Source organism: Euwallacea similis, chromosome 14 (genome assembly GCF_039881205.1).
Source record: "Euwallacea similis isolate ESF13 chromosome 14, ESF131.1, whole genome shotgun sequence".
Classification (NCBI taxonomy): Eukaryota; Metazoa; Arthropoda; class Insecta; order Coleoptera; family Curculionidae; genus Euwallacea; species Euwallacea similis.
Window position 1 is genome coordinate 4,098,653 of NC_089622.1, and position 24,247 is coordinate 4,122,899.

General features: G+C 32.5%; 1 protein-coding gene across 1 annotated transcript in view; it reads right to left on the reverse strand.

Moving 5' to 3' along the window:
• The window catches only part of LOC136413594 (mucin-4-like), a 47,737-nt gene that overhangs the window by 21,983 nt on the left and 1,507 nt on the right, over positions 1-24,247 (reverse strand). The window lies entirely within an intron of this gene.

Sequence of the window (24,247 nt, forward strand, 5' to 3'; positions counted from 1 at the left end):
TGATATACAATCTGATAATTGATGTATTACATTTTGACTAATTTGGGTCAGTAGTCTTATCGAGTACCGCCTTCACTTTTCGCATTTGTATAGTGTGTGAAGTGTAACATTTTTTGTTTAAGTGGAGATCGTTTCGGATTATTATTATTTAATTAACATATACCGATCATGAACCTTTGCGTACCGTTACAATGTTATTTGGATTTTATTTGTTTTTAAATTGAAGTGTAAAATTTTGAATGTTAACAATGATTATGTAAGAGGACAAACTACTCTAGCAAATGGTGTCTAAAACGTCATGAAAATCACAAGAAAAAGAGTGAAATCTGTACATAATACTTGGCTTTATTGGTCTCAAATTAGAAGATTGCTGCATATTGGAAAATGATGTAAAAATGAAAATAATATTCAATAATCACATTTACGTCGCTAAGTAATTCCCACACATTCAAGAATCTACTTTCATATTCTGGCCTTTAATTTGTCTGGACAATGCCTTACGTAAACGAAAAGTATTGTCCGATCTCCTAGTTATTATTACGAGTATCCGAAATTATCAAAACAATAAATCAGCAGATAAAGAGATATTTAATTTAATAAACTGTCTTGTAAGATCAACGAGCCCGACTTGATAAATTTGTTTGTCCATGTAATGGAGATTTTATTGTAGAAAGTGCGCGGAGTAGGTAGGTATTCATTAACGTATAAATGGTGGTTATTGTAGGTGCTTATTAGATCCGCAGAGAAGTTATTTATTTTCGGTTTTATTTATTATATAAAAACTTCACTTGAATTCAAATGACCATCATTACAGAAGGTATTTAGATCATTTACCTAACGCTCTCAACTAGACATTACCTCATTTAAAACTAAGAACAGATAAAGATCTATGTTTTTTGCACCCACGATGTGGGTGAGAACAGGCCTCTATACTTCACATTCACCATTATTATGATAGAAATTCTTACATAACATTTACATAGTTTGTAACTGAGTAATGCATCAGGAATAATATTGTAACTGTTATTATCACTCTCTACACCAAGTGGTCATGGCACTGAAGCGTGTAATGTATGTGTGTGTTTAATTGACGTTTCCAGTTTAGGACTATATGACCGTTCATGTAACATGTAATTAAGCAACTTCACCCTTTCGCCAAATCCTAAATGATATTGTTCCTGATAAGCATTAATATGAAAGTTAAAGATTGAATCATGAATAAGTGTTTGAAATGTCTGCAGAGTTTCTGAGGTAGGGTAAACGATGTAATTATTAGATAATTAAGGAACGTTTTTTATTCTATAACTTGAGGAAAATTTATTTTTTAAACTACAGGTACCACCTAAGCACGAAAGTAACGCAAACAAATGAATATTCAAATATTAATATCCAAAACACAAAACAACATAGAAAAAAAATTATGTTAAAAAAATACAGTTATTGGATAAATTATAACAGTTAATAGACGAAAGAATTACAGTTATCGGACATTTAGTTCCTCAAATTTTATTCATTCGAGTCTTTTTGATCTGTCTCAGAACTTTCTTCACGTGGTTCCTTGTAACATAAATGACACAAATAATCATCTTCATCATTTGGAATGTACTTTCTATGTGACACAGGAACAGACGAACGATGAAAATTTCTCTGACAAGTATCACAAATCAACTCGTTCGATTTTATTAACTTCAAGCATTTACCGCATATTTGCCTGTCTTTTTGACTATTTTGTAATTTAGTTCTCTTCATTAATTTCTCTTGTTTTTTCTCTTCGCGTTTTCTTTTCCTGTCTTCTTTCTCCTTTAACTTTTGGCATTCTGAATATAGTATGTTTCGATGCAAACATTCGCTAAAACTTTTCTGATGTTAAAGCAAAAAGGTATAAGGGGTTTTCTTAGTTTGTCGTTTATTTTTTCATTTTGGAGAATTTGGCCACACTGTAAAAGGGGAAAGAATTTTCTATACTTTTTTTAGTGAATTGTCTGGTTTTGTAGATGTTACCACTAAATCAAAGACCAGTGCAGAAATAGAGGCCGAAAATTGTGATTCTTTAATTGACGACCGAGTGGATGAAAATTGAATTGTAGTTGTTTCGATATTCGAGACTTTTCTTCTGTAGCTGCCTCATTGGTAATTGTGTTCAGTTCAGGTTAGGTTCAAGTTCCACTCATATCGTTTATTTGTACGTTCTCAAGAGATTCTTTAAGGGAAATTATCAAAATTACTGAGTAATACTTTTTGAAAATGTTTCCAAATTGAGTATAATTTGTTGAAATTTTCGTCCTTGATTTCTTGAGACGAATTATTACTTTCAAATTTTGTAATAAAATCTGGGGCTACGACTTTAACAAATTCATCGTAACTGAATATTCTGTCGTCGCTTTATCCATTTTCTTCATTCTGTTTATTTACATTTAGTTTGTCTATTCAAAAAAACATTACAGTAATATTTTCTTTTAAAGAATCTTTCTTGATGTTGTAAACATTTTTTGTTCCCTTTTTGTCCGATTTACAACCTGTAAATGGACACATTTTAAATCCCATTTCGTCTCTGTTATAAACCCGGGAAGGGTCCTCGAGTACATCGATCAAGTTTTAGTCTTCGAAGAATTTTTTGATTTCGATTAACCACTTTCTTATATCCGAGTCGGTCAAATAGGATCTAACCGATGAAACTATCGTGTCTCGTTCTGCCTATCCGCGACTCAAGGATTTCGTCGAAAAAAAACTTTCAACCACTTTATATCGGGATAATTATCTTTGAGAGAATTTGGTCTGGGGTTTGCTTTTAAAAATTTTTGAACAATTGGCATAACATCTTCCATTTTCTTCGAAAATCCTCTTATTCCCAATTCCGAAATCCACAAAACTAAACGGTGTTCTTCATTTGTTAAAAAAGGCAAAGGTCCAAAGTTACTTTTTTCCATGCGGATTTTTGAGTTGGAAGGGAATCGTGAATTTTGGAACCTTATATTTTGTAGAAACGGCTGTGACGCTTGCTCCTTTTTCATGCAACTCTTGCAGTGCCATTTCAAGTTGAACCAAGTTACATTGCGTTTCGGCATTTCCAATGATTCACCTATCTCAAATAAATATCTCTTCAATAACCGTCTGGCGTCGGTGTTCAATAACCGTCTAAATATAATAAAACTCAAAATCAATGATTGGACAGCATGTCCAATAATTGAAAGTTGTACTTGTTGTATTTACAGATGTTGGACAAAGTGACGCAATTCCAAAATATGAGGGTAAACCTGTAAAAATACTAAATTGACAGATCTAAATTATTGTGAAAATATTACAACAGTTCAAATTTCGATTGAAATTCAAAAAAATGTTGTTTTTAACATTGTTACTTCTTATCAAAATCTTATTTTGTACTCACTGCACTATAGACAACAACAATAAACTCACTGTAACTTTTCTTGTAAAGTATTCCTGGTGAATTCCCGATGGTTCTTGGCAGAAATGTCACGAATATCAATTTCTCTCGGTACAATATTCAATAATCACTATATTTGCGTTTATTGCAAATGTTTAAAACGAATCTGTCCAATAACTGTTGATGTCTAATAACTATACCATTCACCTTACATTGAAATTGTTTAAATCACGTGGAATCAATTTTCTAGATCGACTTGCAAACTTCTAACGATATTCTGGAAACTACTGATGAATTTGTTGACATTTAGAATTGAACATGTGTCATTTTACGGCTCTTTTGATTTTATTTCCACGATGCAGAATGATGATCGTTTCCCTTTACCATTCTGAAATATTCAACTTATGCCATTTTCTATTATTTCCACAGGTCAAAATCAAACATTTTTAGCCAAAAAATTACAAATGGGTCATGTGTAAGTTCCTAGAAAACCACCGAAATATTTGTGGTAAGCAAACCAATATTGTATATTACTATTTCTTAACAATTTGCGGTAAGTTTCATTAAAGCTATGACGAAACTCTTCGTTCTTTATTCGTGCAGATCGTAAAGATTTCATATTGAATTAGCTCAATTATAAATCTTTTTCTCATCATTGTTCTCTATATGACAGACTGAAAAATTCCTTTGATTGCGAGCCAAACAGGTTTTTAATTCAGGTTCATATTTTAGACAGCAATTTTTGCATAAGCAAAGCCCGCATCTGGTTAAAATGTATTTTACAGCAAGGTGGTATGACCAATCATAATAATTATTATAGTTATGTGTAGAAAGTACAGAAAATCGATTTTTTCTGCAATCATCGCAAATTAATGAACAGCTGAGGTGATTTAAAGACGCAAAATGTGATTATTTAACAAATAGTTTGAAAACTACTACTTTCCATTAATAAGTTACTGAATATGATATCTTTTCCTACTCATATTAAGAAGTGGAGAGATAGAAAGGACGGATTACGAAGCTTCAAAACTGACAGAACGGACCATATGCTTATGAACATAATATGTTTTGCCATGATTAAATTGAAAATTTCTTAAAGGAATTTCCAAAAAGGTTTACAAAGTATACTTCAAGAAAACAACAACACTACTTATCAGTTTTGCTGTACTCAGATGCTGATAAAATGTCGAAAGTGCTATCCGAAAAAAAATTCTTAATTAAATTTTACGAAACTCAAAAACTGTCTGAAGGTATAAATTTCAAGAAAATAAAAGTGACAATTAGATGTATATTTTTCCAAATTCAGATACCCATAAGATGGCGAATGTTTTATTTGGAAAATCAGCATTTGTCGAATATACTGGTCTTTCAAATTCTTTCTGTATGTGAACGGATATTGATATATTTTTCGTCTTTGGAGGGTCAAGGATATAACAGCAGTAAGCATACCAACTCATAAAAGTGGTCTCTTGGAATGCCTTTTGATGTATTTATATTAATTAACAATTCTACTGAAGTTCTGGTAAAAACTATTATTATTAACGTAATAAATATAATAGAAATCTTCACTGTCGTACAACCATCAAAGATCATCTGACAAGAAATGACTCACCCCAGCAATTTGCACGGTGAATCTTGCTCAACCCAAATGGATTAATAGTTGAAAGACGAGCACTGTCTTCGTATATTAAACGATTACTTAATATAAAGTTGAATGCAGACAAGGTCAAAGAGGTGAAACATTCTACAAACGTAGAAATTCCTTTACCACTTTATTATGTCGACAAATAATGAGAGACTTTAGTTGCAAATCTCGCGTCAAATCCGATTTCTGAAATCATGGCTACTTTAGTTGGTCTTAACAGGATATCTGTAAAGATGGAAACAAAATAATAATATTGAAAATATTTTTCGGAAAATGGAACTTTTTTCATTAAAAAAAACTATATTAACATAATCAAATTTTAATTATTAATTCATCCCCTTCTATATCTTATTTTTATAAATTGAATTATTTTAGTGCCATGTTCCTTAGACTGCACTTGCGTCGCAGGATCCTTGTATGTTGAAAGAGCATTTGTCAAGGACTTTCATACTGCTTTCTAATCATCAAACGACCCGGTGACACTATAACAATAAAATTATAATGCTCATGTTATATCATCGCAATGAGAAGATCGCATTATACCGTTCCACGAAGAGGCTGGTACCTACTTGACGATTGAACGCGATTTTAAATCGATTTTGTTATATTAAGATGCTCTGAAGAGGATCCTTATTCTTTGATTTGTGATGTAGGGATTAGTTTTGGGTTTGGTAAATAACACAATGATCAGCAAAATTATGCAGTTATGTGCGACAAACATGTTAACATGTTTAGTCATGAACTCTATAAGATCTTAATATGCATATTATTTTGTGTAACAATCGAGTGCTTAACCTTGGTCAAAATCAAATATGACGGGATTGTGGAGCAAAAACCCATACACAGCTGACTGTTATAATAAGTACAACGGTTGTCTATTTTTGCTCTCGTTTTTGTCTTACATCATGGGAAAGTCTGCAGGATTTAAACAAAACAGAATATATATATATGTAAGAAAAAATATTCCTTTCTTCGGAAAATAAAAAAAACACAAATTTACGCAAGACTTCTTTATTCGACCAAGATTGGGAATAGAATGCCCCCCCCCCCCCCCCATACAAGGTGTCGGAGTCATCCCCGTGTATCTGTTTATCTTCAAAAAATAAACGCTCAACCTTCCACATTCTTCCCACGCTTACATCCCTTAGTCATTCTCCTCACACCCCCATATGATAAACAGACCCTCTTTATCTTTTAAGGCAACGATCTACTTTAACTAGTACAAGTTTAGTCAATCTCCAATGGGACACTCATAGGTGTCTGTGACATACTACATACATATGCCCAAGGATAAGACATAACACCATCCTTGTAAGATAACAGGTTTATTGCTTTTGCATTAAATGAATTAATAACCAACCCCATATCACTTTCTTTATGAAAGCTCACATATATATATATATATATATATATACATATGGTCTTTGATTTTATTATTCACTTATATACTATCTATATAAGATGTCACAAGTTTAGTGATAAAGTCGTTAAATGAGTGCCTTAAACCTCCTGTCCTTGTGTGGTTAAAAGATGTTGATGATCGCGAATGTTGTAAGGAACTCTTTTATTTTAATCTTGACAACTACTTAAATAAACTAATTTGACAAAAAGTAACTATTCACAAAATACTCTAAAAAATAATAATAATTGGTGGTTTGCCAGACCTACCTATGACAACAACCAGATTATAATACACCTATAATGAACTAATTATTAATAACGTAAAACAGGTACTAACAATTAGCACCTGAACTAAATTACGTGCACCACAATACTCCCCCCCCAATAACGGAGGTATAATGTTAAGGGTATTAATCGTTACAATATAAAAATATAATTTAATTATGATTAATAATTTATACATTAGCAAAACGTACGGTTTTATCTTTCTTCTTTGTATGGTGATGGATGATTGGTTGGTTGATAAGAGAATCGAATTGATTATTAATTTTTGGATCTTGTGAGATTAAAAATGCAGGTTTTAACCTATCCATGGAAATATTCACTTCCTTATCTCTGACAACAATTGTAAAATATTTGTCTTCACGTTTTTTAACAAGAAAGGGACCTTCATACGGAGGTTGAAGAGATCTCTTTATGGTATCATTCCGAAGAAAAACATGTGTACAAGTGTTTAATTCAGGAGTTATAAAAATTTTTCTGTTAGAATGATGAGTAGTTGGAACTGGTTGAAGAGATTGCATTTTTTGTTTGAGGGTTTGTATAAAAGAAGAAGGATGGTCAACGATATTGCTGTCTTGAAAAAATTCACCTGGTAGTCTTAACGTTGTACCGTACAACATTTCAGCAGGAGAAACTCCTATCTCTTCTCGTAAGGTAGAACGTAATCCGAGTAAGATAGTAGGTAAGATTTCTGTCCAGCGTTCAGTTGCATAAGCTTTGATAGCTGCTTTTAATGTTCGATGCCATCTCTCTACTTTGCCATTTGTATTCGGATGGTAAGGAGAAGAACGGGCACGTTTACAGCCTAAAATTTGGGTTAAGGATTGGAAAAGAGAGCTTTCGAATTGACGACCTTGATCTGTAAAAATTTTAATAGGGGTGCCAAAACGACAAATCCAATTGCTATAAAAGCAATTGGCAACGGTTTCTGATGATATATTGGTCATGGGATAAGCCTCTGCCCAACAAGAAAATCTATCAATAATTGTGAGACAATAAGTGAAACCGTTTGAGGGAGGTAAAGGACCTATTATATCAATGTGAATATCATGGAATCTGGAATCCGGAATTTGAATTTGTTTGAATGGGGTAACAGTGTGTTTATGAATTTTGGCTTTTTGACAGTTAATACAACAACGAGTCCATTCTCGGATATTTTTATTCATTGAAGGCCAAACAAAACGGGATGAAATAAGTTTTGTTGTACCTTTAATACCTGGATGAGAAAGATTATGAAATTTATTAAATATAGCTTGTCGAAAATGTTTCGGTATGAATGGGCGAATTCTAGAGTTACTATCGTCGCAGTAAATCAAATTTTGTGTATTAGGAACTTGAAATTGTTTTAAGGTAAGTGATGTAAGTTGAGGATTTCTAAAAATGTGTTGAAATTCTGGGTCTGTTGTTTGAGCTTTTGCTATTTCATCGTAATCTATGGAATTCGGAAAAGAAATGGTTTGAATTCTAGATAGAGTATCTGCTACAATGTTGTTTTTGCCACTTATGTGAAGTATGTTGGTTGAGAATTGTGAAATGAAATCTAAATGTCTCATTTGTCTAGGAGATGCTTTATCAGATTTTTGAATGAATGCATAAATGAGTGGTTTGTGGTCTGTGTAAATTGTGAAAGGTCTTCCTTCAAGAAAATGACGAAAATATTTGATTGCTGAATACAGTGCAAGTAATTCGCGATCGTAAGTACTGTAATTACATTGAGTTTTTGAAAATTTCTTGGAGAAGAAGCTTAAGGGTTTCCATGAGGAATTTACCATTTGTTCTACAACTGCTCCCATAGCAAAATCTGATGCATCCACTGTTAAAGAAAGTGGGGCTGATGAACTGGGGTGATTTAATGTAGCAGCGTTTGCTAAGTCGTGTTTACATTCATTGAAAGCATTCACAGTTTCGTCAGTCCACTTGATTGGTGTTTTTTCATTTTTCTTACAGTTTTTGTGTAAGTCATGAAGAACACTTTGATGATGTGCAGCGTGAGGTAAGCATTTACGATAAAAATTGAGCATTCCTAGAAAACGTCTGAGATCTGAAATTGATTTAGGAAGAGGATAGTTTGAAATGGTGGATACCTTTTCGGGAAGAGGAGAAGAACCTTTTTCAGAAACTTGGTATCCGAGAAATTGAACTTTATGTTCGCCAAAAACACATTTGTTTAGGTTTATTGTCAACCCATATTGGTGGAGACGTTCGAAAATTGTTTTGAGATGCTCTTTGTGCTGAGCTTCGTTTGTTGATGCAATTAGGATATCATCTATATAAGAAAAACAAAAATCCAAATCTCCAAGTACTTCATTGATGAAGCGTTGGAATGATTGTGCTGCGTTTTTCAATCCAAATTGCATCCTTGTAAATTCGAACAATCCAAAAGGTGTGATTATGGCTGTTTTTGGAATGGATTCCTCTTCAACTGGGATTTGATGATAAGCTCTGATGAGGTCAATCGTGGAAAAAATTGTTTTTCCTTCGAGAAAATAAGAAAAGTCATGTAAATTGGGGACTGGGTATTTGTCTACCACAGTAATTGAATTGAGTCTGCGATAGTCTCCAACCGGTCGCCAATCGGAAGAGTTTTTCTTGGGAACCATATGTAGAGGGCTGGCCCAAGGACTATTTGAAGGACGACAAATACCTAAGTTAATGAGGTGTTGAATTTCTTGTTTTGCCAATTTAAGCTTTTCTGCTGAAAGGCGTCTAGGTTTGGAAGAAATAGGAAAACCTTCTGTGAAAATAGTGTGAGAGGTGCTATGTTTTAGTGATAAGGGAGTAGATGAGAATTTTGTAATTTCTGGAAATTGAACCAAAATGTCAAAATATTTGCATGAAGAAGGAATTGCATGAACTGATGATGTAGAAAGACAAGAAATTTTACCATTGTTTGTCAGATTAGTTGTGCTGTCGATAATTCGTTTACTGCCCAAATCTAGTATTATGTTAAAATAGTGGAGAAAATCAATTCCAATAATCGCATGATTTGTTTGTGCCACAATAAAATTCCATGTAAACGTTCTTCGGAGACCTAAACTAACTGTAAGAGTCTTGGTCCCGAAGGTGGAAATACATGTGTTGTTGGCCGCAAATAAGGTGTATTGAGATTGATTTTGTTGTATTTGAAAAGATTTGGGTAACAACGAAACATCAGAACCAGTATCTATAAGGAAATGAATACCAGTTAAAGGGTCTTTGATAACTAACCTGTGACTAATTATATTAATGTTTTTTTGTCTATCTTCGTTGGTGTTCGTGGAGATCTTCACTTGGCAGTCCTTTGTACCCGCGCCGTCTGCTGCCCACGACGACGCGATCGTTAGTTTTCCTTCTTGTAGTCACAAGGAGACACACACTTGCGAGCTTTTTCTTGGTAATTTTGATGGTACCAGCACCATGAAGAATTTTGACGATCTCTGCTGGGTGAATTGCGTCGAAATTTAGAAGATCTTAATTTCGAATGGGATCTGATTTGCCTCTCTAATTTATCCAAACGTTTAGTGATGTGTTTGAATTCTTCTGAAGATGTATTTTTGTTGATTTCATTGGGACTGCTTGTGCATACCTCTGACTTGATTTGAGAAACTTGGGAAAACTCTACATCAGCAATTTTATCTGCTATATTCGCCACTTCTGATAATGGCAAGGAACATGCCGTTAAAATGGTCTGCATATTGTGAGGTAATCTCTGCATCCAAAGGGTTTTCAACATCTCTTCTTGAAGTGAAGAGCCTCCCAAACTGTTCATTTCGGATAGAAGTATGGAAGGTTTTTTGTCTCCAAGTTGAAGTTGCGAAAAAAGTTTCTTATACTTTTTTTCTTGTGATTCTACGAGGGCATCCAATACCTTTTGACGAAGGGTTTGGAACTTGTTGTTCATGGGAGGTTTAATAATTAGATCTCTAACACAAATCAAACTTTCTGTGTCCATAATTCCGATAGTAGTGTGGAATTTCAAGTCGTCTGAAGTCACTCCATTGATAAAAAATTGTGATTCCAATTGAGAAAACCACAATTCTGGATCTGTTCTACTAAATGGTGGAGCTTTAATGAAGATTCGAGCTTCTTGGTCTACAGAGGGTTCGATGATGTTAGCTTCTGGCTGAATGGTTCTAGAACGTGGCATGATTGGATGAGATAGCTTGTGTTCTAGAGGGTTGATGCGTTGAGTTCGGAATCGGGGTCACCAATTGTCCTTGTGTGGTTAAAAGATGTTGATGATCGCGAATGTTGTAAGGAACTCTTTTATTTTAATCTTGACAACTACTTAAATAAACTAATTTGACAAAAAGTAACTATTCACAAAATACTCTAAAAAATAATAATAATTGGTGGTTTGCCAGACCTACCTATGACAACAACCAGATTATAATACACCTATAATGAACTAATTATTAATAACGTAAAACAGGTACTAACAATTAGCACCTGAACTAAATTACGTGCACCACACTCCTTCTTCGTGAATTTTAAAATCTAGGAGTAATTTTAATTACCGGATATACAGGGTGTCTCAAACTCGACGTCCTATCTTATGGAAATGAAAAGTAATATGACAAATTTAAACTATTGGTCTTCAATGAGGTTGAGTGACCTTCATTTCGATCTGAAGTTTATTTCTAAAATGTCGCAGTAACGAGTTATGACGTGATTATTATATTTTTCCTAAGTAAACACCCACATTCTGACGAAATTATGTTGATGCTATTTTTCCACATAATTTTTGTTAAATACATTCTTTCTTTCTTATGTATTATCGTTTAAAAGTTAGAAGCAAAAACGTCTTAGGAATTGTCACAAAAAAATTTAATTTTACAATAAGAACTAAACGAAAAACAAGAAATTAGTTTTTATAAAACTAAATAATTGGAAGGAACAAAACAAATATTATATTTAATTAAACATATTTTATATATGGTATAACTCTTCCCTTCTGCGTGGCATATTTAAAGTCTTTGCCTAATTTCCGTCTCAGTAGCTTTTCTTAATATTTCTTGAGTCAACTCATTACAAACAGTTCTTATTTTCTCCTTTAAGTATTCCAAATTCCCTGAAGTGCTTTTATAAACTTTATTTTTAAGAAACCCTACAAGAAAAAATCCATAGGAGTTAAGTTAGAAGACTTTTCTGGCCTTTGTTCAGGCCTGTTAATGTCAATTTAATTTTGTCCGAACAAGTTATTTAGGTATTGCTGTACAATACGAGCTCTAACAAACTAGATATAGTAATAAATCAAGGCTGGTCTGATATTTCGAAATATATTTTTGCGGTAATTCCTAAGACGTTTTTGCTTATAACATTTAAACGATAACACATGTAAGAATCATTTTCTATAACAAAAGTTGTGTGAAAAAATAGGATCAATATAATTTTATTACAATTTGAGTATGTTTCTGTGAAAAATATCATTGATGACGCCATAATTCGTTACTACAAACTTTTTAGAATTGGACTTCTTCAACTCGAAATGGAGGTGATTCAACACCATTGAAGACCCATAGTTTAAATTTTTTATATTACTTTCGGTTTCCATAAAATATGTATAAGGGTGACAAGTTTGAGACACCCTGTATATTTGAAAACCATTGGAAATTTGAATTTGAATTTCTAAGCGTCAGATTTCTGTGTATAGCATTGATATAATATGTATATAATATGTATGTGTGTCAACTTTCAAGATGGATGAACAGTTATTGTAGATAGTCAAAACAACTTTATTATTAATTTCAGACTTGTTGGTATGTATTTATTGCCACCCATACTAATTTGTTGTCATATAATACTTCCGCGGTTATATTTTTAAAACGTTTCAAACAACTTTCGTTTTCAAACCAACGTTAGCAATCTGACTTGTGATAATTTTTGCTAAATGGTATTCTATAATTGACGTTGATTCCCGCGTAAATTCTTGTTTGGAAAAAATGGTGAACTTTGCAATGAAAAAAATTGTATAAATAGATAATACATAGTATAATAACTTATCCTTCTAGGTCCTCCCTTATAAGAGCTTGTATATCAATATCCTGGCAACATTTCCAAGAAAAAAGAGATATTGTCCAGTGTTATGATTTTATAGTTTCTTTGAAAATTATCTTAATGGCAAAGTTGCCAGGAGGTTTATAAATTGGCACTAAGGACCATCAGATCAAAGTCCTGGCAACTTTATCTGGAAGACAATTTTCATAGAAACCTCGAAACTAACCAATATTTTGCCTTTATTTCAACGTTTCCATGGATTTTATCCTATTGGTAAAATAGCCAAGACTTCGATCTATTGGTCTTAAATCGACTAATAATTAAAATCGAATTTTACTAAATTTTTAGATATTTATATCTGTTCTGTCCATCTCATATTACTTTAGAGATATTTATTTCCTTAATGTTTGATGTGTGCATAAATTTTTCATTTTTGTTTATGGCAAAAATTCTCTCATTTAAATCATCGTCTCAAATATCGGCAGATGATTACTTTTTATCAAAGCTTTGTTCATATAGTAAGTCTGGAACCAACATAATACGATACAATACAATTATGTAGGAAGAAGAAACAATCTGGGATATAGTGGGTATGCACACCGTATCCGTTATATTGAATCATAATCAATATTACGCGTAAATTACAATTGCATAAAAAATATTAATTATTGCATTAGAACTCATGACTCATTGTCTGAAGGAGTCTTTACCGTTGACTTTAAATGGGCAGATTGAAATGGAAGTGTGAAATGTGTTATATGGCCCCAATGAAAGGAGGCAAAAGGTATACAATAAGAACTAATAATTGAGTCATGTAAATAAAATAACAAACATTTATAATAATTTGCATCTTTTTATAGCTTATATTCTATAAATAATTAATAGTTATTGAATTTCATTCATTACCTGTTCTACGCCAAAAACTGCTAAATTGTACTAACAGAAATCGCTATTCAATTTCTGGCAATATCTACCAATCAAAATTTCTTTTAAAAAACGCTTATTTTGTATGCATGATAAATTTGAATGAAAAAAAATCAATGTAAGCAATTTTTCATGCATTTATTACATTACATATGATTATATTTTTAAAGCAATTTTAGGAGCCAAACGTGGGAATAAGGGGAAAAATATGAGTACTAGATACAATTTTGGGATAATAAATATAAAATAAGTATAATAGAGTTTAAAAAAATAAAGTGTCGATATTGATAAAAATAAATAATAAAGATTTATTAAATAATAAATATCTTGGCTTCCAGGTTATAAATTTATTTAAAATATACGATAACTCTGCCTTTATTCGTTGTGAGCATCTCTCTACCAATATTTTATCTCTATTAACGCACTTATCCTATAGCTATAACCAACATTTTCATGATCATTGACATTTCAGTAATACATATTCTGCATTAAAATTGAAGCGAGGAAAATGTTCACGACCTTGAGCTATAAAAACAATTAAAGGCAACATAGGATATTAAATACATTGTCTTAATTAGCTATAGGGAACTTTTTTCAACATTCTCTTTGAAATTAATAATTTTTGTTTTAGTTAAAAATAGAGCTGAGTCAGTTATAGTAGCTACAAAGATATGTGTCCTTCAAAACAATTAGTCAGGGCATATTCTTTGGATTTAATGGATAATATCTGCATAGATATGATTCATGAGTCCAAGATTGACAGTTCATATCTAGAAATTAATCAAGGCAAAATAATTATATGAAATTCTTGACTTGATTTGAAAAGAAAATTTCTGGAAACATATATTCTCGTGTTGATTTTCCCATGGTAATGCTTGACTTGACATCAAGTACATTGTTTAAACTTTATACACGATTAACCAAACCTCACTCACGTAAAATTATTCTTCTATTTTGTATCTCAATGGATAATTAACAAATTAAACTTAACTACGTGTTTTCACAAATCGGCATTAGCTTGTCTTATGCAAAAAGCGAATAAATATTTATTAAGGTGTTTTAAAACGTTTCATGTAAAATGGTTCCCAAAGGCCGGCTGCAGCCAGTGTTTCGGCATAGTGGACTAATTTTGTAATTTCCTGTCACTGTTTTGCATACTGATTATCTCGAAATTTATTTTCATAACGTGTAATGATTTTATTAGATGGGACAAAAATTGGAACATTACAAAATACGAAAAAGGGTGGAAGTAGAAGGTGAAATGCAAGTGAAGCAAAGAATCGGCAAAAAATCATGTAATGCATGATTTTACTATTAGATCTTGTTGCCCCAACATCGAACAAAAACCAAAATATCATTACGCAATTAGTAAATCTACTATTCATGTTAACATTAATAATTTCCGATGTCGTAAATACCATTGCAGTGACATAGTCCTGAAATATTTACGCCTATCTATAGAAAAAAATCTAAGAATTTTGTCAGTGACCTTTCATAACTCCATTGCTGTTTCAATAGCAGTTACTGAGGTTTAGAAATGACAAGAATTTAGGTTTCTATAGTAGTCTTGATGCTTCTTGTTTTTTGCATCGGGGATATAAAAATGTACTACCACGAGATTACGACTTATTATAATCCATGATGTAATCTGAGTAATCTATTAAACGAAAACGAAAGTGTAGCCAAGAAAGAGATAGATGGGAACTTCTTACGAATTCCATATTGTGCAAATATCATGTTGGGGTAATTATCCAAGCTTGATGATGATGTTAAAGGTTAGATGCAGGAAGAGGTCTTATTAGGAGATTTAATTCTTGGGCTGGTATTATTAAAATGTGTTGAATAATAATTGCTGTTACGTGATTGATTTTGGGGAACTATTGTGAATGTGAGTGAAACATTTTTTGTGTTAATTTGGTGGAAGTTGTGAGTTTTATCCAAGGAGACACTTAAGGGCTTTTAAATATTTTCGACAACTAAAAAACCTAGTAGATCATTTAAATTGATTTGACTTGAAGTCAAACTTAAGTCAAGCTTTAATAGGCATTGACCGCAAGAAATTTACGTGTGTTTACGTGTAAAAGTTAAACATTGTGTAACTTTCTTAACGATATAGTACGTTACCTTTAAGATCAGTGTTTCATAAACTGCACTATGCATATGAACCTGTTTATCTTCTTAACGATATGTTAACGACACCTTACGTAACTCTATAAATCGGGCTTTTCATCTCAGATTTTCTGGATCATTCATTCTTTTCTCTGTTATTTGGCAACATTGTACCGTTCATTTGTTGAATCGAGTGACGTCTGCTGTCAACCTGTTGTCCTCGTCGGGTTTTCGGAATGATCCGTGGCTTGAGGGATCTTTAATCAAAATAATTTCACAAACAAAAATCAAGTTAAACATTGAAGAGAATTTAAAGTTTTGGTACTTCCATTTATTATTTTTTATTCTTTTATTATTTTTTTCTTTTATTTATTATTCTTTAGCTGTGCCTTGCGGTCTATAACTCGCCTGTTTCTACTTTTCGATTAAACATCTAATGAGGTAATTCGAAGCTAAAATCTGAAACTGCAGATCACAAAGAGAAATCTGAAATTACTCACCAAAACCTTTGATTAAAAAAAATCGAAAATTTAAACTTACTTTTCGTCAGTTGTCTATAGTATAAAATTTCTCAACTTGAAGAAAAAGAACGTACGCTAATGAAGTTTGTGCAGAATTATCTAGTAACCATAGGAGAGATCATGCAAAACCTTTTTAGCAATTTTCTTATTAAGGGCAGTATTCATTTCCGTATTCTTGGTTTGTTGTCATCAGATATTTAAAAGTTTTCAACTAGAGAAAAAAGGAGCGTATCCTAATGGAGCTTATGTATAATATTTAGTGCCGCCACTGAAAATACATTAAACATATAAACATTTTTTCATATTGTTTCCTATAGTTATTAGATACTTTTGGATAAGCTCCATTGGAATATGTTCCTTTTTCTCTAGTTGAAAATTTTTAAACATCTGATGTCAACAAATCAAGAATACAGAAATTAAACATTAAGATATACAGGGTCTCCCGTAAACTTTCGACAATACTTCGTTTATACAAAGCGTGCATAAGAGCCAAAGGGGGGTCATTTTGAACACTTTCTTTAAGTCTTTTTTGCATTAATTAGTATTATTTAGTATTAATTTTCATTAGTAGCGCAAATAAATGGTATTGTATTGTGATGGAAAACTTATACTTGTATCGTCTAACAGGCCAAACAAATATTTAGTGTATAAAGAATACGTACTTATTATACCATTTCAGAATTTAGAAGAACGGCGCTACTTTTTAAGCCTATGAGTTTCAAGATATATCTGTACATCCTTTGCTACAATAGGGCGCAAAAGTTACATAATAGAAATAGAGTTATAAGGAGTACCTCGAAATAAATATGTTTTTTTAAAATTCGAAGCACATATATAAAATCTTTTGATATGCTTTTAAACTATGACCATTGACGAAACTAATACGAACATTTTGTTTTTCTACAAGGAGTGATGTAACAGTGATAGTACGAAATATCAAGTTATGTCAATTTTTGTCATTTTTGAAAAAAGTGTAAATATCTCGACATCCATGATATTTTCATTAACGTTATTTTTTCATTTTCTGACTTCTCAAGGTTGGGCCTTTCATTAGGCAAAGTATTGTCGAAGGTTTACGGGACACCCTATATATATACGTATATCTTGATTTGTCCAAATTATATTTTTAGCACTTCAAGTTTACAACTTCTAACTTCAGAAACATAAATCTGCGCCATTAGAGTTTACAAATACCTAAAAAGTACATATACGAGATGTTCTAAAAAAAAAAGATCCGTAGTGGGCTTCCAGAGGTTGCGCAAAATTCTGTTTTCTCGGTCTGTCCAAATCACATTTATTATTAATTATTACTCGAAGTTAAAAAATTTTTGAATTCAAAAAAATTTACCTGCGCCAAAGAAGGTTAATCAGAAATATTTAAAAACTGAAGGAAAAGTTCCCCCTTCGTGATCAAACTCAGACTTCTCCTTCTCTCAATCTTCAATTGCAGTGTAATTTCATGAGAATTGGACCCGGAACACCTGACTAACCGATCAGATAAAACTTAACATTTTAGGACCCGCAAGACAAAGAAATCTGTTAGCAATTGTATGCAAATCAAAATTCACTTGCTCTCTTATTTGTACCTACTCCTGTTGTAGTACAAACAGATATTGTTGACTGCTGTGAACTGAATGTTTTCGGTTCAGTAGAGAATAGAAATTAGAAAACCCAGAACGACCTACTTGAAAAAATATTCTGTAGGTATGGATAATGCATGTCACAGATTTACATGGAGAGGGATCATTATTGTAATCACACTAAGAGGTAACTGACATGTAACAAAATCTTGAATGAAGAGTGAATAGGACGTAGGTAATGTTAATAATCTGGTATATTATGCTATAATTTTGGCAATTTCATTTCCAAATTTCAACGGATTAATTAGCATAATGATCGGTCATTAAAATCCCCAAACAGGTGAAAGACTCTTTTATTGGCGAAATTCTTTAGGTTTCTATCATGGAAATCTAGGCTGAAAGAACAATAGCCTGCCACTTATTCGGTTCTACCCCAGTTCTTATATAAGAAAAATGTTCAAAGTGAACAATAATTACAGCATTTAATATAAGCGACTGTTTTTCTGAATTTACAATAGTAGGTTACCCGATTACTCGTACATTATGTTTCCAGTTTCTGGTTAATTTAGCAATTTTAGATTGTAAGTGGCTGTATTTTTTCACATGACCAGTTTTATAACTACTCGTGAAATTAATGGTAAAGAGAGGTATTTCGAGGAATCTTTAAAACAATAACTTATGGTAGTAGTGGTAAAATAGGGGGAGAAAGTGCGATGCCCTAAGATCGGACCCTTAGGGGTCTTTTTTGCTCCGCAATCCACCACTTTTCAAGCCATATGTGTCCTGCTCTATCGTTGGAAGTTCTTTCCGTAGGAGAGAAGTGGCTTCGGAAATCCTATGTTTAAGACGTGACCACGTGTTTATTCTGTAATGACTTGTAAGAACTACATCTAGGTCCCCAATGCTATTACGTAACACGGGCTCTCAGCGACCACTGGAGTTATAAAAACTTCACGCACCGGATAGGAAAAACGGGCTCGGATAGCAAGGATTGCGGAGCCTCTGACACCACGGAACATTGCATTTTCTAGTGCCCGACTTTTCAAGAACAATGTCGAGCTGATTGTTCACGTAGAGACCTCTACTCGGGAATCCCTAATTAACGAAATGCTGTAGAGCAAGTCAAAATAGGACCGCTGCAATGAAGCCATCTTCACAATGGTCAGGGAAAAAGAACAGATGGAACGACCCGTACGAGAAGATTAAAACGTTCTATAACGGAATAGCATAAAACATAAGGAGAGAAATAAACAACCCTCAACAAAGCTCCAAGAAAAAAATAATTCATAGAAGCAAAACAAAAGGAGAACTAACAACTGGGTACAAGAAGGCAACCAACTAATCAAAACCATACACGCCTTCTCGGCTCCGTTGCTTATATTCCTCAGTGGCAGTCCCGTACTGTAGCAGGTTGGGTCAACAGGAATTCCGAGGTTTTTAGTGGGTAGACGCTTCGGTGAATCCCACACTATCAGATCACCAGAACAACTGACCAGGTGTCTTATTGAAGATTTTCCCTGTGAAAAAAAAGGTCCCCAATATATTGCCTATTCCTCCTTAGCATTCATATCTTGAATGTGCCCGGGGGGTCGGGCAAGTTCCTTTTCTTGTCTATATCTCTCTGATTGTATCTAGTTTGTCTTTATTGTTTTCCATGATATGTGTTCAACGCGTAGATGTATCTTTCTGCACCAAATCCGTAAAAGCGTGATTGGAAACCTTTCCTAGCCAAGTCGTCATCAATCATTTGTCTTAAACACCTATGGCCAGAGACCCGGCCTACAATAAACTACTAGTGTCTGTATTGTCAAGATTGACAGATAATCCTGTTTTACTGCATCATTGTTCTACTGTTCCATAAGCAATTTACATTTGATTACAGGCACTGCTCATGAATCTGCCCTTCATCATCACCAACCTCTCGTCAATGTATGCTTTCGTGTGGAATCTCTCGGTCTGAAGCCTCCCCAAAAGACCATTCATCAGGAGGCCGACAAGCCGATTTTCATTGGTTCCGAAGTCAACATATGTTATATGTGTGAACCCAGGGCGTGAATAATGATCCGGTCTCAGCATTTCAAGATAAAAAAAAGAGAGGAGTAAATAGCTCTGATTCACTAGGGGTTTAATAACTTTTTGTAGAAATATACTCCATAACTTACGAGGGACTGTAACTGTATAAATCACCTGCCAGAGTCGATGAAGCCTGCCCGATTTACTAAGTGGGATTTAAGATGAAGAATAGTGCATATAAAGCACGAGTGATTTTTTCTGAACCCAATTACTCTATTGTCCAGATTATCTTATTCCATATTACCGATATTGTCTTAAAACGAATCGATAATTTCCCAACACACATCTATGCAAAAAAATTCATTAGTTTCGGGTATTTAGAATTACGTAAAACATTCATTATATAACTAATATAATTGTGTACGAATGAAGCAATGCCCACTATTAAACTGGCCAAATAGCTAAAAAAATGTTAAATCTTAATGAGAGAAATAAAAATAAAATTTTCCTTTTCACCCATATAGAAAAAACCTATAATTTATGAATAGATTATAATAACCTCTTTTTAGTACTAGTAAAATAAATTCCCACAGCTATATGAAATAATTGATATTATCGTCGATTTAATCGCATTGGCCATCGTAAGGAATTGTATATTCACCAGTAAAAACCCAACTAGCCATCTTAAAGGTTACCTGTAAGAAAATTTAATATTATCTAAAACTGAGCATCTGCCACTATTAGCGATAGTTAATCATCTCGAAAATTATGAGATAATTATTAACGGGATTGACAGCCAATTAACATTATATTTCGTTGAACCTTTAATAGACAATAGCGCTAAAATACATAATTATTGTGAAGCTGAGTCAATGTGTATTTCTTCACTTTGCTTAAAGAAATTAAAAACAACATATTTTAATTTAGGCAAGAGAAATTTTATGAATATTTATCAGTACAATGCAATGTTTTGAAAGAATTTTAACAACCAAAAACAACTACTTTTATTTCATACTATTTGGGTACCTCTGTTTACCCTTTGCTGTACCATGTTGATTTGTAGTTGGTAATTCTAACATTGGAGTATCTGATACTGATAATATTGTCGCTAAACAATCTTATCGCACTTTAAATCTATTACTTAACAAATTGCAGTCGCCTCCATCACTGCTCCCGTATTTAAACATTATTCAGAAAAGAAAAAGATCTGTAAAGAAAATATTTTCTAATTTCTAGAAGAATTCTCTAAATCGGAATTAATTTTGGAAAAAAGAATGCTCAAAAATATTAGATTTTCAACCTCATAAGATTATATTCGGTTCGGCTTAAAGTTAGAATTCCCTGGAAGAAAGTGCTGAAAATTCCTGAAGTTGTTTCAATTTCTAGAATAATTTCGAAAATTAGGATGTGTTTTCTGAAGAAACTACAAAATCCGGAAAAGAAAGTGGAATGGATGTTAGATGACCACAAATCCGGAGAAAAATATGCGGAATGGGAAGAATTCTTATTCATTATTCAACAATCTAAAAGCTTGTTCCCCAAAGTTTTTGGGATTTTCATGAATTCTAGAACAATTCTCTAAAATGTAATTTAAATCTACAAAATTGAATTGCCTTTCCTGAAAAAGCATTTTCAGAACATATTACTAGGACTTATTAAAGTGAGAACTTTCTGACAGGTAAGAAAGTTTTTCAACTGGAACTATAATTCCCTATGAATACAAATGAAACAAAATTTTACTGGAATTTCTGCAAATAAAAATCTTACTCTAAATCAATTATGTTGTTTATTTGAGAAATTCGACTTTCTGAACAATTCTCAATTCTATGACATGTCCCAAAGAAGTCTTTTTTACTTCATTTTTAATATTTTCCGTTTTACGTATTGTACTTAAATTGATATCACACTTTCACATATATTTGTATTTTCAAAGCGATCATCAATCAATCACTTTCGTTCCCTAATGGTTACTGGAATTTGGAGAATATGGCACCTCACTTTTCATTCGTTTTTCAAACGAATTGCACGAGTTTGCAAACGTCGAAAGCAAAATGAAGTTACTAATAACAAAAAGAATTTGTCCTAGATCCGAAGAACATTCCGTATCATCAGGAGCGGAAAGTGACAGCGATATCGCAGCCACAAGGCTCTTTGGGTATTCTTCGATTCTTCGAGCACACCTTACTAGAAATCGCATAATGAGTACTTGTTAATTTTTGCATTTTGTAATAGAATTGTGATGAGACATGTTGTCCGTGTATTCTATCAAAATCGTATAAAAAATGATAAGTGAAACCGTTAGTGGAAAAAAGCTTACATTTTGTTCTCATTCATTGCTTGATTAGATAAATTCTCACTGAATATTAATTAAGCTTTTTTTTGCTAAAACTTATTCCCACGATTCGCCTACAATCAATATTTAATTTATAAATGAAACTCGTTCAAAATCCTAATACATACCGTTAGAAACAACATTATAGGTATAACCTACAAGCCCAGCTTAAGTAATTATAATTCAGAAAAATGCAAACATTATAGGAAATTGCAATTATTAGTCGCATAATTCAATAAAAACGAGCTCTTATGAAATTAAATAGACGTTTGGCCTATAAAATAGTCTATTTGGTCTTTCTAATTGAGGCAAATGATAATAATTAATTGTCTACCCACTATAGTCTACTTTTAAGGAAGTCGAATTTAAATGGACTAATTTGTTTTAATGGTAATAAGGAAGGAACTGCAGTGGGAGAGAAACTTTTCGTTACAATAAAAAAAGTCTAAGAAAATTAAAATAAACATTGAGTTTTTAAGTTAATTAAGACTAATCAAAAGACGTAGGAGAACTTACATCATTTATTAATGTGTTGGTAACATTACCTACAGGGTAATTTCTATAATGTAGAGGCCCGCAAATATATTAAATACATCCTTCAAGGACTCATTGTGTCCATTATCATTTTGCTAATCTGCTATTCAGATTTAACTGAAGCCAGAATTTAATTTCTCCTTTTAAATTTTTTCTTCACTTAAAAAGACAAAAACGTGTAATTTATCAGCTTCATTGAAGCTTAAAGTCTCCATTTTTTTTAACGCGATAAGAGCAATTACATAAAAATACATAAATCCTATTTTTGAAAAGTATGAGGCATAGAAAATTTACAATAAACACATTTGTTGCTGTGATTGTTATCAGTTCAATCTAAATGGCCAACTGGTAAGGTTACAATGGTATAGGTAGACTAATTAATTTCACGCAAATATATTCGAAAGCTTGAAGTTTACAACTTGCAATCGCACACAGTTAAATTTTAACAGTTATTATGTGTGCAGGACATAAATGTAGTCATGTTTCAATATAAGGAAAGCTTTATCACAATAACCCGCTCTCAGTTCTTAAGAAAAAATACAAATATACTATATGAACATTTTCATTGCAAATATCACAATTAAATTACATTAGTTACACACATCGCAAATCATTCTCACACAGGCTCAAATACAATGCTTAGCAGTTTCAAATTTAAAAGTTGCGGAAGCCTATAGTGACAGCACTACTAGATTTCCGCCTTCACAACTTCGCTACCACAGATAAACAAAATAGAACCACTAATTAAAAATTCCTAAAGGTCTAAGTTTGTTTGAAAATTTTTTGAAAACCAAAGCTCGAAATATCTATTGGTTCCAAGTACGCCTTTTTCTAACGACAGGTCAAATGTAGATAGTTCTGTTAATTGATAGCAGTATTTCACACTTCTATGTAAAATCATTGGTGTAACATAAAACTTTCATAGTACAAACATTTTTAAATTTAAATTACACTTCCTTGTTTTAAATGTTAAAAACACAATTTTGTACTCGGACCTCATATGGCTTTGTTTGAGAATAAATTAAAGTGCAAAATTTTTTGCAAGTATACAACAATATTACCTACATCTAAAATGGCACTCGGCACTCATTGGCGCAATTTGAAACTTTCACATATACCATAATTATGAAATTTCAAGTAGGCATGATTTTTGAAGGGTTCGAAGATTGAAATTTCGTAAATTTTGATTGCAGTCTTTTTAACAGCAAGAAACACAATTTCACATTCAGATTCGTACACCTCTATTTAATGATAGATTTAAGTGTAAATTTCATTTTATCTGTTAATTGCAGTCTTCTGTTATGAAAGACACTGGCATACATTTATTGACGTAGTTTCAAATTTTTGGATGTATAAAAATATTTGAACTATTTATTGTTCAAATATATATTTGAATTGTTTTTTTCACAGTCTAAATCATCAATGTTCTTCAAGGGGCGTATCACTCCAGAAAAGTAATCACACTCTAAATTGTCAGTATGATTTGGAATGTCTAATTATGAATACTCTAAAGCTACGTATACACTGAAAATTTAACTCAAATATCTA